Genomic DNA, 19063 nt, shown 5'->3' with positions numbered 1-19063 from the left:
AAGGATTATTGAGAACATTTACTGTTTAAAGTATACAGAAAAACTTGTGCATTATGAAAGCAAATGCATCATGAAAAACTTTCAGCATATTTAAAGTTAATTTTCCCCTCCCGACCCCTCTTAAAGTAATTTCTTTCAAAAAATTTATTTTTGAAGAGCTCTGACTACAAATTTAATGAAAATTTAAAAACAAAAAAAAAGCAAAATGTTATACTGCAATTCAATTTTAAATTGAAAGCTTACAAAGGAAATTTATTGTATTCATTTACTTATTATTTTTAAAATAAACATTTAAATAGAAAAGTTTTATTCTTAAAAAAAAAAATAAAAAAAAAATAAAGTTGGTTCGTATATTTTAGAATAAAGTTTTTGATTATTGTTGTAATGAAAGTCGAAGAATTTTACTTTGAAATACTTAAAATAATTTTTGTTTTTTTACAACAAATTTTTTTTTATTAAAATAAATTAAATTGAAAAGAGGAGAATTTTTCTTAGAAATAAATTTGAATAAAAGAAAAATTTTGCTTTGTAGAGCAATTCTATGATTGAATCTACATAAGTATACGATAAGAATTCTTCATTATTTCGTAAAGAAAACTTGTTAAAAATAAAAAAGAAAAGAAACTATTATTTAAAATTTTCCTTTTTTTAAAATGAGAACTAAATTAATTTGTGTTCGAACACGAGAAAAATATTCAATACAAATTATTTATCGAAAATCGAATTTTTAAAATTTATAAAATTTTCAAAACATTCTGGTCTGTCTGTTAACTTTTTTGACAAAAATTATTTCAGAACGCCTTTTTTTTTACAAAAAATTTACAATAAATGTCATAATTAATATTGTTGTCATGCCCTTATTTATTACGTCGTTATTAATTATAATTGTTTACCATTTGTCATTATTAATTATTACTGTTTTACTGTTAGCGAGGAGACATTTCAAGTTTTCACAGTTAAATGACAGAAAAAATAGCAAACAAAGTCATAAACGTAAATAAATATTTATAAATTTTTTAAAAATTTTAAAAGAGAAAAAGAGAGAAAATTTCCCGTTTTTTTACTTATTTCTCTTATTTTTGACCTGAGTTGCTTTTAAATAAAACTTAAATTATCTTTGCACATGAACGATTTTTCTTGCAAAGTTTTAGAAATTTTCGGAAACTCCTAGAAACTTTCGTATATTTTCGGAAATTTGTATAAATTTTCTGTAGTGTAATTTTCTTTACAATTTTTTAAAAATTTTATGTATCAATTTTATTTTTAGGAAATTTTACGTATTATTTCCTTCTTTAGAAATTAACAAACACAAATTAACAATTTTTTTTTGATAATTAGTAAAAAAATATGTCAAATATACAAAAACTAATTTTATATTTTTTAATTAGTCCTTTGAGAAAATATTTTTTATTTGTAAAAATAAACTTTATTAAAATTTTTAAATATCGAAAATATTAAAGTTGAAAAACATTTTATTTATACTCTTATATAATGTTACGAGTATGTATGTAAAAATTTTTCAACAGAATTTTGTTGAAACTAAAATTTCATGAATTGAATAAAAGGAATAGTGTCACATGACAGTATAATGACACAATGACATAAAACCTAAAATTTTAGAATTTTAATATTTATTAAAAATGGAAATGTCACAGTGTTATCATTGGAACTTGGATAATTTTGAACATATTTGAAAAACATCTAAAAACTATTTTTAATAATTTTGTTACGAACTCAACAATAATTGAAAAATGTCTTATAACCTAGCTTGGAACCTTCTCCAAGATTCTGAAATAATAAATGCTGTGCATAGAAATTATCAATTAAAATCATAATAAGAACAATAAAAAGGAGGTGAAAAACCTAGTCATCCAATATTTTTTAACTTTCGGCCATTCGAAACCTCATTATTAATGATATGCATTAGCTCCTATTGTAATTCGATTATTAGCAAATATTAACATTAGAGCAGAAAACAACCGTGGCAAATCTAGTATAGACTCCCTGTATATTTTCTCAAAAAAAATATAGAAGATTAAAAATTAATGAGAATAAACGTGCTGTGGTGTAATATTGTCAAATTTTTGACTCAAACATAAAAATTAATGAATCAAAACTACTTAATTAAGTTAAAACGGTGTGGAAAAATGTATTAATTAAATAAAGCATTGCCATAATTGAAATGTTCTATGTGACAAAATTTAATTAAATTCAAAGAGGAAATACAGAGAGAAAATATTGAATTTCAAGAAAGAAGAGAAATTAAATTTTCTCTATGTTAAACTCTTTTAAATATCTTTAAGAATATATAAGAGTTTTAAAAATTAAAATGAAAGAAAATCATTTTTAAAAAGAAAATTTTATAGAATTTTAAATTTATATAAAACTTTTGTGTTATATTAGTTGTATGTGAATTATATGTGATTTTTAATGTCATATTTAAAAATTTTATAATAAAAAATTTTAAATACAGATTAAAAAAAAACTAAAAAATATTTTAAAAATTAAATTTCAATTTCAAGGAAAAAGTTTTTATTTTTTGTTAAATAAAATTCTTAAAAATCTAAATATAATAATGAATATAACAGATTTATGTACATATAAGTGTATGACATATGGTATGACTTATGTCGCAACATCTATATAAATATAAATCATGTTTGGAAGGAAGATTTTATCCTTTGTCTATAATTATAAGTTGTTGCAAAAGTTTTGTATTATTTTCGAGTGTTATATTTAATATATTTCGAATATAATACTTATAAATACAAGTTGTTATACATATTTAAATTTTCATATAAATAATATTGTGTAAAATATAATCTTTTAATGTAAGATCTATACTGATATATTCTATTCATTATATATCACGCACTTATTACCATAATTTAAAAGCAACAATTTGAATTGTGTTATTCTCCTGACATAAGTATTTATAACCAAAGTCAGGCCCGGTTCTCACTTATTCGGCGGCCTATGCTGTTTCCAAGAAGTGCAACTCTTCCCCCTTATCTGACGGTAAAAGCAATGAATAGTATATGTAACAAACACTGCACATTACGCATAATAAATCACTTTCTCGTTAATTTATTATACTAAATGCAAGATTAGTCATAGAATTAAAGCCTAAAATTAAACTTGCACCTTTCTGTTTTGTAATATTTGTATATAGGTACATGATATCAAGCTAATTTTGTTATATTTTGGGAAACACATAATGGAAAACATTCGAGCAATTTTATTTTTTTTTTAAATTTAGCCTTTTTTTAAGTTTTTGGTGGCGCCCCTGTTTTCCGACGTTAATTGCGAATCTTACTTTCCGTATATGGTAAATCCGATGCTGACTACGATATATATTGTATATGTTAGCAGATTGTATACAATATGCATATGAGTGTTGATAATCTATATGTATTTATATTTTTTAATAAATAAACACATAATATATCATTTGGCAGTGTTATAGAAGAGGTGTAAATTCCTTCCTATTTCCATAGTACATATTATAATTTTGTTGGTTTTGATTTATGAATTTTTCGTAAATATTTAATTGTTGTTCATATCTATATAATAAAATGATCTCATGAGACATTGACCTAAATGCACATACATACATATGTATATAGTATTATTTAAATTTGTACATAAATATGAAATATATGAAAGTATGTATAAAAAAACCCGAATTTAATAAATTATGAATTTTATACTTTCAAAAATTATTTGCCCAGATGCTGTCTGAATTGAATGCATATATTTTGTATAATATGCAAAATAAATTATATAAAATATACAAGTATATATAGTATTGTATAACAGATAAAATATAAGAGCAAAGGTCATAGATCGGGGATGTTTAACCACTATAATATATAGAATAAATTGTTAGAAATGTACTTGTATATGATAAAGGACTTATGAAAAGAAATTATTATTCTGGGATGATTTTGAAATTCTTTTCATTTTCGAAAAAATAAATAAATAAAATAAAATTGAAATCAATTTCATTTTTTTTTTCGATAAATTTTTGGATACAATTTTTATATATTTTGGTGGTTCTATTTTAATTTTAAGGGTAAATTTATTAAAAATATTTTACATTTTCTCATCTGAATTTGTAAATAATGTTAAATAAATTGAAGAGAGAATTTTCGAAATGAAAATGTTATTCCCATTGATAATTTAATTGAGTGTGGTGAGAAAGTTTTAAAATATTTTATGAGTTGAGTGAGTATTGTGTTGTGATATTAGTTTTATTGAAAATATACTCAAAGAGACAAACTGTTATATTTAAATATGTATAAGTTTTACCTTTAAAAAGTCAATGATATTTCAGAAAAATTAAATAAAATTTTAATATTAATTTAATAAATTTTTATATTTTTAATTTTCATAAGAGGCAGTGCTCATATAATTGCATGTGATTGTAAAATTACACAATTTTGCTAGGGTAATATTACACAGTTTCATAAAGTATATGTGATTAGAGCATTTGCTACTCGAATTTTGATGTAAAATTGCAATTTATAGTGTAAAATTTAGATACTAAACATAAATGTGCTATAATACTAAAACTACAAGTGTATGTGAAAAAGTTGTGAATATTACACTTAGAGAAGTAATTTTACATTTTAAAATGTAATATTGAAAATACTTGGAAAATGCGACTTTTTTTGGAAAAATTTAATTTAGGAATATTTTTTTTTGCAAAATTAATTTTATTAATTGAGGAATACATTTTTTTTTTCGCAACTGAAAGATTATTAAAATTTTTATAAATTATAGTTGCAATTAGTATAGTTTCCATATGTAAAGTACATTTGACTACTGTAATAAATTTTAGAAAAACATGTAGATTTTTCTTGTTATTCAATCACATTGAATGGGATGTTAATCATTTGAATCTTGAAAAATTTTGTAATAAAATAGCAATAAACATAATTTGCTGACCGTATTTTTAATTTTACAGAATAATTCTCTTCAATTCCATTCTTTCTAATCAAACTGGTATACTTGAAAACTATATAATTTTATTCAAGAAAAAATTTACAATAGAGAAGCAATAAGTGATGAGATCTCATTTATAAAGCAATACCATTTAATGGCAAACATGAAATCAATAAAATTTTTCAAAAACAGGCACAGTCTTTTATGAAATAAAATTTTTTTATTTACTGAACTTTAATATTATAACCATATATTTTGAAATAAGTACCCGTATATAGCCTCGTTATATGCGGACATAATAAGGTATATGAACCAAAAATTGTAAATGAATAGAGCACCTAATATAAGCATAATATTATGTGAAGTGTAATTACTATTATAAAAATATTATATGTGTATGTAGACATAAGAAATTTCACATTCAATATGTAACAAAAAATATAATTTATTATGGTACAAAAATTTTTAAGTATGTGTGTATTCGTGTATGTAGTAAAATAAATATTGACTAAATTATATACAGGCTTGTTTAATGTATACATTAAACAAAAATAAATATCGTATGTATGTTTACTTTCTGAATGTTCTTATATACAGAGTGACCCGGAACTGGTATTAAAATTCTCGTGCGGAATGATTCGTAAGCGGTCTTGTTTTGTGAAAAAATTGTTTGTGTTTGGGAGAAGAGAAGTTGGTGAATTAGGACGTTTTAAGGTATGGTGTTGGAGGTTTATAGAAAATTAGATTAATAAAATTTTATATTTAACAAATATTTATAACAGCTTCGATTGCAACTGCTAAAGTAAGAGTAACGTTTTGTTCAGGAACTTGTTTCTCACTTAATAGACCTAAATTAGATGATGGTAATGTTAATGATTGGCGTCAAACTTAAGATTTTCCAATAATAGCTCCTTAATTATAAAATTTTAAGGTAAATAACTTGAAAAGTTTTGAAGAAAGCTCGATATTTTCCCAAGATACGCTGCATCATGTGTAGAGAGGATGATCTCTACAAATTGGTCATAAACAATTTCGTACCATTTTCACAGATGAACTGATAATCGCTGGTGTTATGTATAAGACAGAATTTTTTTTAATCCGATTTCTTTAACTCTGAAACAATATAAACTTATAGACAAACGAGCTTTCACCCCCCCTTACGAGCAATTATAGAATCCAAAGCATAGGCCACACGAGAACTTTAACACCAGTTCTGGATCAACTTGTATACGTAATGTAGTGAAATAAAGGACATCAATAATATTAAAAGGATATACTATAAATCATAATATTTGGTTTGAATACCTAGTGATCACTTAATTTTCTGTTTTATATGTGCCTATAGGAGAAAGTTAACGTTTCCTATCCAATTTGATTTTCTTAGAAAATATATGTATTTTGTATGGAAAGTATATAGGAAAGAAAACATAGAAAATTATACAATTTTTTTTTTTTGTTATTTATTGTATCTGTACATTGTATGCCCAAAAACACCAGAGAATGATAGTAATAATAGCAAAAACGGAAAAAATTTGATATTTGATTTGTTTAAGACCTTTTGAACTCTTATGAAATCATAATATTTTTTTGTTTTGTTAGGTTCCCCTTATATCTTTTCATCAAAAACCATATTACATAGAAAAAATTTTTTTTTATTTTTTGATACTGTTTTCAAATTGAAATTAAATTATTCACATTTATTCAATGGCATATTAATATTATTTGATATAATAAAAAAAGGAAGATATTTGAAATAGGTCGCAGGTTTACTCCTTGTTTCAGGCAATCGCCATATGCAAGATTTTTGAAAAATCGACTTTAATATATCGAAAATTTCTATGGAGATTTGAATGAATTTTTCACGCAATTACATTAAATTTTTAGGAGCTATAAAAAATTTTGTTAAAATTTGGCTTAGTTCCATTCTTAGATATTTTATAGCCCATATGAAACTGTTCATTTGTACAGTTATCTGTAATTGAAATATAATGGAATATTTATTGCTATCTGCCAAAAGTGAAGAAAATGGCGTTTATCCGAAATAAGCTTTAAATACGCAATATACATACATTTTAAATAATTGAATTTATATTATGTATAGATACAGGGTGGTATGCTAACATGAGTTAAATTTCTGTGGCAATCAGACTACAACCTAAGTTGACTTAAAATAAAAATCGAAATATAGAAAAATTTTTTGATTTTTTCATCTGTAAATCTATTCGGACAAAAATTTGATTTATTTCGGACAATTCGGTTATTTCGGGCAATTCGATTATTTCAGACTTTAAATAACAAATTATAATAAAGTTTGAGAAATTTTAATACAATTTAATGATACAAACCTGCTTTTTTCGAACCATAAGTCAAAATTAAATTTCTTCAGTAAATTTCTTTGATTGTAGTAAGAGTTTCCAAATATTTTCGAAATTTAAATTTTTAATTTAATTGGAGAATTATGAATTAAAAAGTTTTGCTCGATTGCCACAAAAATCATAATTTATTCTATTCTTTTCAAATTATTAAATACAACAATTTTTACATGTATAAATTGTGATTTGGGAGGGTAGAGGAAATTATTTTTAAAATTAAAGTTTAAAAACTTTTTTTTTGAAAAATTATAAAAAGAAAATAAATTTTATTTATTGACTTTATTGTGAAACTTTTTTTTTTTTTAAATATTTTCTATTTAAGAATAAAATAAATTATATACAAAATTATTTTTAAAGTTAAAAAGATTTTTTTATTCGCATGTGTTCACAGATTTTTAACATTGACTTTAATTAGGAAGGAAATTCAAAAATTTTATATTGTCAGGGTTGGCAAGGTTTTCATTTGAAATTTCCGAATCAAATTTTCGTATCATTCAATGAACGGAAAATCGGTATTACAAAATGAAATCCTAATTTTTTTTTCGATACAATTGCTGACTTTTTGTAATAAGAAATAAAACTGTAAGTCAAAACGTTACCAAGCAAATTCTATTCATTTTTTTCTACAATGAAGTAGTCTGGGGATTCGGAAAAATTTGCGATTTATGGTTTTTTTGATAATGGCAACTCTGAATCGCTGAAAAAGTGAAATTTTCCCTGTATTCATTCGGATTGAGTACCGTATAACAGATAGAGTGTATAAAATGCACTCTATTTAAAATAAATTTACTTAAAGTAAGGTGTTTTCGACTTAGGCAATTTACTCTTTCAAATCATACATGAACTCTTTGTCGTTTGACAAAATTTTCACACACACATTTTTTTAATTTTTCTCAACAAACATCAAAATTTATAAATTAATGTAAACTTTATCTTTAATTGTTTGATTAATGATTTATGCACAAAAAAAACACAATTTGTTTTTCTTTAATTTTACATAATTATTGTTCATTTCACCTCCATTTATATATACGCTTATGGGGGCTTTAAGGTGTAAGAAAATTAATGAAATTTTTTCTATAAGAATTTATTTAAATATAAAAGCAATGCTATATTAACCCTTTAGGTCTGGTTTTAATCATCAACAAACAACATGTTTTAGAAAACTGTTTCCGAAATTGTATATAAATTCAATTCGCTGTCCTCATACAGTAGATAAAGTCAAAAATTCAGTTAGCTATCATTTAATTGTAATTGTTATTTAAATTTATTTGCGAAGAGTTGACGTTAGACAAGTTTGCTCTTGTTCCTAATCTGACTATTCTAAATGTCAAATTTGTTTATTCTCTCTCTCCAAATTTGCAGACCATCTTTTATTTCATACCCAAAATTTTATTTATTTTTATACACATTTAAATTTCTCAAGGCTTAAAGGGTTAAAGGAGTTTAATAAGAACAAAATAATAAGAAAAAAACAAATAAAGAAACGAGTGATGGAAACAAGAGAAACGATTTCTTTTTGAAATTTCTTTTGTAAAACAAAAACGCAAAAAAATGCAAAAATAAAAAACAAATATTCTTTCTTACCTTAATGTAATTTTAAATCTTATTTTTATTTTTTTCTTTTTTTTTTTTTGATTGATGAAATCCGCCGTTAACAACATGAGTAACGGTACCTACATGTTTTTAAGAGAATAATAATCCTTTTTAAGAAGATTTTATGTGAATTTATTATTGCAAACCCGTTCAATTTTTTTTTTTTGGTTAAAAAAATAAAAAGGATTTTTTTTTTCGGTTCTCTTTTTTTTTCGTGTCTTCCGAATCTACTCTTTTTTGTTTTTTGTAAAGAGTTAGAAAAATTTTTTGCGAACCAAACAGAATTCCTTGTGTAAAAGTACAAGGAATAGAGAAAAAAATTCTGATGTAGTAAGCACATTACCGGCCGAATGAAGCAAAGTTAATGGTTATAGTCAATTTGATTACTTTTAGGAATTTGTGCTTACCTAGGAGCATTTTAAGTTGGGTTTAATTTATTATTGATAAGCCTGGCAACAATTGAAGTACGTCTATCTTTGCTTCTCAATGATTTTTAAAACATGAGGGAAAGACAGCAATTAATTACACCTTCAAAATAAATAAATTCAATCACAAATTTTCAGTAAACCTAATCGAGCAGAATTTGAAATGCACGAGCGTACAGACTGACTGCAGGCCAACCAACATACTGCTAAACCATACAGATTGATATCTTACTAAATTTAATTTATTTTTCGTTTAAATGAAAATGAAAATTCGGCATGTGAAATTTGGTACTATTACAATGCTTTCTCTTACATTGCATACATTGAGGTCGAAATAAAAAGGATACATGTATAAAGTTATTTTGTAACTGCTCATCAAATTTTTCTGATTTTTGTTTTATTCTCCCCCCTAGAATTTTTTGCTCTCTATACCATATGTACCTTTTACTGTTTAAAATTGTGAAAATCCTTGAATAACGAGAATATCATTACTTTTACCATGCATGTATAATGTTATGCGAAAAAACCCCTTGTGTGATTATAGAGCAACACATTTATAGTAAAATGAATTAAAGTGTTTCATATATAAAAATGCACACATACCCCGCTTCCCTCCCGCACCAAGGAAGCAAGGTAAGAATCTCTTTTATTAAATTATAGTTAGTTGGTATGTGATTGCATTTTTTGGGGAGCAATTTATAAAAATGTTAACGTAACATTTTTGTGATCTGTTTTTGTGAAAAGAGAAAAAAAAATTTATAAATGAAATAAGCTCTCTTCTTATCTTAAGTACAAGTAGATTCGTAATTTACAGAGAAATTAAAAAAAAGAAATTGAAAAAAAAAAAATTCTTGAGTGATACAAGAGAAATCTTGTTACAGAAATTGTGAATAATTTTGAAAATAGCTCATAAATGTTAAAAAATTTTTGATGTTAAAAATTAAATTGTAAATTGAAGTTGAAATATTTCAATTTTTTTTTCTATTGTAATTGATTGATGTGTACATATATATGTATATGTATATAACTTTATAACGATATGGAACAAAATTTAATTTTGAATAATTTAATATTAAAAAATTGCAGAGAAATGTTAAAAAAATCATAAAATAATTTTATAAAATGAAATTTAAAATTAAATTCAATTTTAATTTTTTTATTTAATTTAGATCTAATCTGTTATTTAAGTAGTACTCAAACTAATTGGTAAATGTCTTGTAAATTTAAGTTAAATGAGTGAATTTTTGGGAAATAATTGCAAAATTTACCTTGAGCTTCAATGTGATCTGTTAAATTAATCGTTGTCATATACCAAGTAGGGATGTGTAATCCAGTTACTATATGGTATTCATGAATACTGGTCAATATCGGTACTGATCAATACCGGTATGACAATATGAAAAATTATGTCCGAGTATTTAGTAACGAGTATTTTCCATCTACGAGAAAACAATTACTTTGAGTCCATGAAATAACGAGTATTGAAATAATGAGTTGTTAGTATTCACACATAACTAATACCAAGGAAGGAACCTGGAGAAGAGAAAGAGGACTGTTGCATGACATCAAAGAGTCGTGTGCGATATTTATTTTGCATTTCTCACGCACTCTCTTTCCTAAATAATTAATCAAATAAATCTCTTTTAAATCAAATAAATTCTATTTTTATGTAAAAAGAGAGGGGATTGAGGAGTATAAAGGTTTGTGTATTCGCTCAATGCATGCACGTGTAAACAGGCTCATTGCTCAATTTCGAATGTTCCCCATATATATTTTTGCGAATGTAATATTGAAAATCAAAAATCTTTAATTAATTTTTTTTTTGATTTTATACAAAAATTATAATTTTTACACGTGTAGATTTTAATTAAAAAAAATTTATTAATTAAATCCTTTTTCATTATAAATTATAATAATTATGATAATTACTTACTAAATGAGTGAAATTTTAATTATACAAACATATATACAAATATAACAGAAATTATATAGGTACTTATAAATATTTTGATTAAATACAAAATATTCTTTTGATATTGTATAACATATAGATGATATAGTGTATAACATCTAGAGTGTATAACATTTATAATGTATAACAATATACATATATACCAACAAAATATTTAATAATTTTGATTGTGACAAATTGAGGTCTAAAATCATAAATTTTTGATTTAAATTGAATTTGATGGGGTTTTCTTTTAGAATTTCTCGGTAAAAATTAAAAATTAATGATTATTATTTTACCACTCAATAAAATACAAAATACATCAATTTATATAAGTAGTATAAATTATAAATTTTGATCATAAAGAATTTGGACATAAGTTTAAAGAGTGACACTACCCCACCAAGTCATTAATTATTTTTTAAGTATGTTTGTATATAAGCACATTTGAGTACAGGTGGATACGTTACGTAGTTGAAAAAATTTAAAATTTAAATATTAAGTCGCTAAATACTACGACTTAGTACGTATGGATCTGGCCACTAAACTAAACATCGTGTTAAGACAGAATTGTTATTTGTAGCACAAGGTCCAATTGTATATTGTTCTTTTTGGTTAGGTTTTTATTTTAGTGCGTTTTTTATGCACTAAAACAGAAAATATTAAAAGTTTCGGGCTCATAATTTTTGCCTTTCCTTTTTACACAGCATTATTTTCATTTTATGTCGTACACTAAATATTGTCGTCCCACTTACAAAGCATTATTCTGGTGAATGTCATTTTATTTGCTGGCTCAAAATTTTCTTTCGCATTATTTTTCGTACGATACATTTGAACAATTTATGAAAGATGCCTTCTCTTATATTCACTTCAGGAGTAACTTCTTTTTTTATTGATCGCACATGCTAAACATGTGGTTATTGATATACTAAACTCAAATATCCATAGGGCAGATGTCAATTTCACCGTCTCTCTGCTATTGTGATCATTGTTCCAAAGTTGCTTTCATATCTAAACCATCTGAATTATCCGCTGAAATTTCTCTTATAAATTGAATATTAGAAGTTATCCTGTTGACCATATTATTTTGGAGCATATATTAATATTTGCAATAAGCTGATCTAATTCCAGGAGAGGAATTCATAAATTTTGAATATTACTCGGAACAATTACCTTTTGTGAACAGACCGAAATTGTTGTTATTCAAGAGTGTTAGGGTATAAATAACTACACTGTGTACGGGTAATGTTGTGTAAATGGCATAAATATTATTTTTGCTATCTCGTCCTATTTCATGTCCTCCTCATATAATATCCATTTAAGTACCTACATAAATTATTATCTCTGTTTTTTTAAAAATTCAGAAATTTTTTTTTTTTGTTAAAATAGAAGTTGAAAACTGTGATACTTTAATGTTAATGTGTTGTAGACATTTTTTCAAATTTTTTTTTTTTATGATTTATAAACTTTTTTGTTAAAAAAAGTTGAAATATTTTTTTTTATGGATATTTTTTTTGGAAATACACTCACATACAATGGTATGTATCTTGTATATGTGGAAAAATTTAAGTTTATGTCCCTGTTGCTAATATGGATAATGTGTTATACGAAAATTTTACTTTGATTGACATGTCAGAAGTATATTAAATATATTATTTTTGTGTGTATACATATGTGCCTCTCTTTGGGTTAAAAAACTTTTGGAAATTTATGTAAGATAATAAATTTTATATGTAATATTTTGTTAATACAAAATAATAATGTAGAAAAATCATATAAAATAAAATTTATATATGAATTTTAAAATATGTGTTTAAAGTTCATTAAATTATATAAAAGTGAATATTATTATTCAATAAAAAAATAAATTTGAAAATTTTTATGAGACTCGATATGAAAGAACATGAATACATATACATATGTATGTATAAGTGAATGACTAGGATAGTATATGAGAAAATGTTATACATAATTAATATTCAATAAATTATAACAAATTTTAAAAATTTTTAAAATTATACTGTAATTAAGACTCCTTTATATTATTTAAAAATAGTTTTTAATCTTTTGCATATTAAGAGCATAATTTGGCTATTATTAATGGGGGCTTTCCATAAGGTATTTCAGTAAGAATCATTAAAATTATTTCTTCGTTTATAATAAGTACACAAATTGGCGAAAATAATGTATGAATCTTATGGTTTTATATATAGCGCATATATATAGAAGATTGTGGAGTGATTTCGGGCTAAAAATTTTGAAGATAAGAGACTTAAAATCGAAATTTTCAAAAATTTCAATTAATTAACTGTGTTAAATGCTTTCAATCCTAGGGGGTTTTAAGTGAATTTTTGAAAACTTTACTAAAACAAATGTATAGTGCAACTGGTTTGAAAAACTGTTCGGTTATATATGAAAATTTTTTATGTGAATAAATCCGTTTATGTGGGCATTCCAGTACCATTCTAAATAATTTGAAAATAAATAAAAAATTGGAATAATGTCCTAATAAATTTTAAATAAATTTTTAATTGTAAAATTCTGAAATCCCCCCCAACTATTTTATCAAAATTAAAACCCTTGCAAACTAGTATAGTTTAGCGCAAATCCTTGAACATTACACTTTGCTGTTCAAAGAATGTCGGAATTAGATTTTTAAAATTTTAATAAAAAAAATTTTTTGTTTTGTTTTGTTAAAACATTTACCAAGTTTCTTTTATTTCAGTTAAAAATTGAAAGCCACAAAGAAAATCATGTTTTCCTTTTTCGGAAAATTAATTAAACTAACCGGTTAATATAGGCTTAAAGTATTTCTGAATTTTCTTTTTTTTTTCTTTTCAAAAAAGTTTTCAAAGGTTTATTGTTTTTCTTGTTTTTAAACTTTTACAAAATTACTTTGAACAGAGTATAAATAAGTAAGAGCCTAAAAGTATGCTAGACAAACAATTGTTTTGTGTTTTTTGTAAAAGGAAACTGTTTATACTATTGTGAATTATTATTGTATTGTGAATTATTGTTAAACTTTCAAAAATATTAAAATTTTTTTTTTTTTTGAAAAAGATTAATTAGTTGTAGGTTTAATTAGAAAAGCTAATATTAGAATATTGTGGAACGGGTGTTATATACAGTTTGTACACAATATCGAACGGGTGTTATATTTAGTATATAATTATTATAATACAAATATCTGGATTGGGATTGAAATTTTTATAAGGTAATTTGACCAATGTTCGACATTTTAAATAAAATTTTTTTTTAGTATTTTTAATTTATTTTCCAGATTATATTTAGAACATATTTTAATTAAATCTTATTAACATTGAATTTTTTTCATATTATAAACCCAAAACTTTTCCTTCTTTTTATAGAGAATTTATTTTTACAACAAAAATTGTAGAAGGTAACACTCTTAATTATATACTAAAAAGGTTACAAGAAAATTATTTCAAACTCTTGTTAAAATTTTTTTAACATCATACACCAAACTTAATTTTTTTTTGCCAGTATTTAAATACTTATATGTAGGTACTTATAATGTATATATTTAAATTTTTAATGTGTTCCTAAAATGGAAAAGTTATTTAAAAACCTATTTTGAAAATTTTTGGTATATAAATATTTAAAAATCATAACTGATTAAGTTGAATTTTAACGATTTTCAATGAAGTTATTTGAAAGTTTTTTTTTTAATTTCGTATTTTTGAATAGTATTTGGATAATATTCAGAAATAAATAAATGGATACGAAAATTCTTATTTGAATCTGTTGAAAGAGCTTTAAAAATTCTCATCCTGGAATAGTTATATTGCAACAATTTGTTATATTTAACAAAATAGACATATCTTTACTAATTTTTTTTTAAGAATATTGTATTATTTTGTAAAATTTTGAAAAAATGTGATATATTACTCAAGATTTTGCATATGTTTGCAAAATTCTAGCATAAAATGCCAAATTTTATCGCATTATGCCAAATTAAAGCATTTTCTGCTAAATTTTAGCTTATTACGCTGGATTTTAGCATATTACGCTAGATTTTAGCATATTATGCTAAATTTTAGCATATTAAATCACACTTAACATATTATATTAAATTTTAGCATATTATGCCACATTTTAAAATATTGTGTTAAATTTTAGTATATCCAGCCAAATTTTAATACATTCTATTGAATTTTTCCATATTATGCCAAATGATAACATATTGTGCTAGATTTTAGCATATTATGCTAAATTTTAGCATATTACTTCAAATTTAACATATTATAATAAATTCTAGCACATTTTGCCAAATTTTAAAATAATTTGTTACATTTTAGCATAATCTGCCAAATTTTGATATATTCTGTTGATTTTTTTCATATTATGCCAAATTATAACATATTGTGCTATATTTTAGCATATTATGCTAGATTTTAGCATATTAGGATAGATTTTAGCATATTATGCTAAATATAAGCATATTGCTTCAAATTTAACATATTATAATAAATTCTAGCACATTTTGCCAAATTTTAAAATAATTTGTTACATATTAGCATAATCTGCCAAATTTTGATATATTCTATTGATTTTTTTCATATATCGACTTAGAACGTTATACCTTACTTTTATTTAATACTGAACTCATTAAAATATTTTGAAAAGTTTTGAAAGAAAAATTGTTATAACAAAATAAAGAAGGTATGTATTTTTAAAGTTCTATTTTTGTTCTACAAACATTTTTTTTCTATAAAATACAACACAGTGGTCAAGAATTATTGACTAAATATACACAATATAATGTAGTTTCTCCCTTGGTCTCTCTCTCTCTAACTCTCTCCTACTCTCATTTTGTGTTATAACATTAAAAATTAAAATTATATTAAAAGAAAAAAATTATTTAATTTTATAAGAAAAGGAAATTAAAAATAAGAATTTCAGAAAAAGTTTAAAAATTGTTCAAGTTAACAAAAATTTTTAACATATTTTAATTACATTGACTCTATAGTGTCGTGTGTGTGTATGCATTATGTGAATAGTATATAAATAGAAATATACATACATATATAATGTAATGCTTAACTTAAAAGTTTGATTTCATTTTCTTTAATTTAAATAAAAAACGAAAGGAAAAAATTTCTTTAGGTCAAAATTTTTTTTAGGACTTTGTTTTTAGGGAAATTTTCATAAATATAAAAGTTTTATTTATGTATTTAGTTGTTTTTTTTTTGTTTTTCTTGTTAATGAATTTTAAATTAAAGTTATATATGTATTTTTGGTAACTAGTAAAGTGTGTACATGTAATGTATAACAAAATCTTATGAAAGCTAGAGAAAAATTAATTTGAAAATTCTTATACTCAATTATAACCGTACTCATCCTCACATTCACTCATTCAACGCTCAACATATTCAACATTAATCTCTCAATTATAATTGTATATAAAAGTTATATAGTTTTTTAAAATATTTAAATGACTTGAAACTAAAATTTAAAGTATCTTATATGAAAGATACCTATCTAACCTCATTCATTGTATATATACAATGTATGACTACTTTTTAATGTGTATAATGTCGATTTTAATCTACTTGTGATGTAATAGAACTATAGTTTTGCTTTATAACAGTATTATTAGAATAATTCTTTAAAAAAAACTGTTATAATAAAATATAATTTCTATATTATATAAAAATTTTAAATATTATTTTAAGAAAAGGAAAGAAAAGTTTACTTATATGTATGTACGAGTATCACATGTATATCACACCAAAATGGTGTATTAATATGATTTGTTAAAGAAAAGATAATTTCCTACCCGAAAGCCATCTAGATTTAAAGAAACTTTTTTAAGAAACTTTTCTAATATTGAAGAGGAAATTAAATTTGTTTTAGTTTTTATTCACATATATAAAATTTAAATAGTTTTGAGTTTTGTTTTAATAAAAATTTATTAAATTTATTTAGTTTAATATTTTTTGAAAATTTTTGTTAAATTAATATTAATTAAGGAATTTAAGGTTCAAAACCAAATGTAGGTATTAAATAAATATATAGTAAGACAATTTAGTACGAGAGTTAATCTTATACTAACCCGAACACGGTAATCATTACGTCTTATATTGTAAAAAATTTTAAGTGAAGTCATATTAAATGTATAGTTAAATACATTCATCGGACCCTTCTGAGAATATTTTTTGTTATATGGTTTTAGATTAATGGTAACTGTATCAAAACATTTGATGTAGTTGCAATTGGGTAATGTTATCCTTTTCTATTTTCATATTAGTTATTTTTTAAATTCTTTATAAGGTAAGTCTAAGATTATACTGTAATATTTGTAGTTATCAACAATGACAACACCTCGCTATACAAAATGAGTTAAAATTAATACATAAAATCTACTGTACGCATGTGAATTTTCCTAAGTTTACTGCCGGCAATTCCCTTCCAGAAAAAACAGCTTTGAGACCAAACAACTTGAGAAGGAAGGCAAAAAAAGGGAAATGTTATTACACTATTCCACACTATTTATTCATCTCGACCCATTCCATCAGCTTTTTTCAGGACTAGCATTATCAAGTCTCTAACGAGTATAGAAATATAATTGAATTTTGAAATTAATACAAATATGCTCACACAATTCCAAAATTTTAAATGTATAATTATATAAATATATTTGGCATAATTTCATGATAAATTGTGTGTTAAGACTGTAAGTTTGTTAAAGACATTGATTTTCTTTTATTGTACTTTAAGAATAAGAACCCAACCAACTTCGTATGTAAAATAATATTTTTATATTTTATAAATTTATTTCATTCCTTTTTTGTATAACAATTATTAAATTTACTATAGCTATTCACTAAAAAATTTCACTGCCGTCAAATGTAAGAGTCTGCTTTAAAATAATATAAAAGAAAATTTATGATGCCAATTAATTATAAAGAAAAAAAAAAACTAATTCAAATTTCTACTCATTTATTTCTTAATTTAAGTCTGAAGAACTTTTTATAAGAAAATTATTTTTGGTGAAATATTTTAGGGTTTCATTTAAAAATAAAGTTCTTATAAAATATAAATGTAAAGAACGGAAATTTTAGAAGGAAATTTTCAACTTATATAATAAAAGTGTGTTCTTTTAAGTGTATACGAATTACGAAGTATGTATGTCTGTATATAGGAAAGTATTTATAAAAAAATTATTTATGTGTACCTTACATTTTAAAAGTATAAAATAACTTTCAACAAAAGGATTTATTCAAACAAAAGAAAATTTATATTTAATTTTTTGTTTTCATTTTCCGACATGTAAATGAAAATTTAATATGGTTAAAAAGGATTCTTATATATATTAATCATTGTAAATGATGTTTGTGTTAAGTACATACACTTTAAAAAAAACTGTTATACCATATTTGTTATTTTTTAGAACGTCGTTCATTTCAAGTACTGTGAATGTTTAACGATTCGAAATTGCATATAGAAAATCTCGAGGAATAATTTTAAAATATTTAAGTTCATAGTTGAAATTAATAATATAACAGATTATTTAATATGCCATATTGTGATAATTAATCAAAAAGTTATACGACATTATATACGAATCGGAAAATGCGAAAATATTTCATAAAAATACATTCGATTTTGCAGTCAGACTTAAAAAACTCTTTCCTGTTTTATAATATAATTTAAATACAGTACAATCTGCATATAACAAACACGCAATAAAATTGTCAGTAATTTTTTTAAAAATTAACCAATTTGGCAATATTTTAATTGATTGATGG

The 19063-nt window shown here is 23.4% G+C and overlaps 1 protein-coding gene across 1 annotated transcript in view; it reads left to right on the top strand.

Annotated features, from left to right (window-relative positions):
* LOC129618427 (uncharacterized) overlaps positions 1-19063 on the top strand; it is a 136028-nt gene that overhangs the window by 64660 nt on the left and 52305 nt on the right. The window lies entirely within an intron of this gene.

This window comes from Condylostylus longicornis, unplaced genomic scaffold (genome assembly GCF_029603195.1).
Source record: "Condylostylus longicornis isolate FDR11 unplaced genomic scaffold, ASM2960319v2 ptg000006l, whole genome shotgun sequence".
Taxonomy (NCBI): Eukaryota; Metazoa; Arthropoda; class Insecta; order Diptera; family Dolichopodidae; genus Condylostylus; species Condylostylus longicornis.
The sequence above is the reverse complement of the archived record's forward strand: the minus strand, read 5'-3'. Positions and strand labels throughout refer to the sequence as shown.